Genomic DNA, 859 nt, shown 5'->3' with positions numbered 1-859 from the left:
GCGGAGCCGCTCCGCTGCCGCCCCGCTGCCGCCCCGCCCGTCAGACGGTGGACACAAGCCGGAGGGCGGCCCAGTCCGGCCCGACCCCAGCGAGGCAGCGGCTAGCAGCAGGGGGTTCCCCGGCGCTGTAGCGCTGGGTCCACCGCCGTCTGCTCGTCCTTCCGCCGGGCGAGATGTCGGGGCACAGCGGCTGCGGCAGGAAGGAAGGGGGGCGGCAGGCCAAGAGTTCCCGGGTGACAGCGGCGCCCTCAGCCCGCTCCTCCGCCGACAAACTTCAGCTCCGCGCTAGACGCTCCCATGACGCGTTCAGATAGGTTTTAAGGGAAGCGTCGCCTTTACCCCCGTGAAAGCTTTTTCTCCGACCCCAGCCCCGAGGTCTCCTCAGGCGGCCCGAGCTGTCGTTGAGGAAGGACTTTGCCGCGGGGCCATGAACCCCAAACCAGGGGCGCGGGAACATAGAAGTAAGGGCTCTGAAAAGACATCCCACCCACCCCTGTCTAGTGCGTTTCGTTACAGAGCTTGGAGACGGGATCTCTTCCTTTAGTACATACTTGGGCATTTTAGTCAATAGTTAGTTTTAACTCGTGCTCCATACTTCCAAAAGATGTTGCATTTCTAACACACAATTCCTTTTGTTGCTGTTGGCCATTTTTGTTCAGACACCAAAACATGATTGTTTCCCCGAGAAAGAAAACTAAAGACGTTGTTTGTGGGAAGTGTTATAACTGTTGATCGCCGGTCATGGAAGATCAAGGTTTACAAAATTATAATTAAAAAACAGCCCCTGTGTAGATACAGGATCCTGTTGAGACTAGTGACAGGAAGCAGTTTGATCAAAGCTCTGAAGATCAAAAGTTTT

This window comes from Dryobates pubescens, chromosome 14, assembly GCF_014839835.1.
Source record: "Dryobates pubescens isolate bDryPub1 chromosome 14, bDryPub1.pri, whole genome shotgun sequence".
NCBI classification, from domain to species: domain Eukaryota; kingdom Metazoa; phylum Chordata; class Aves; order Piciformes; family Picidae; genus Dryobates; species Dryobates pubescens.
Note: the sequence above shows the minus strand (reverse complement) of the source record.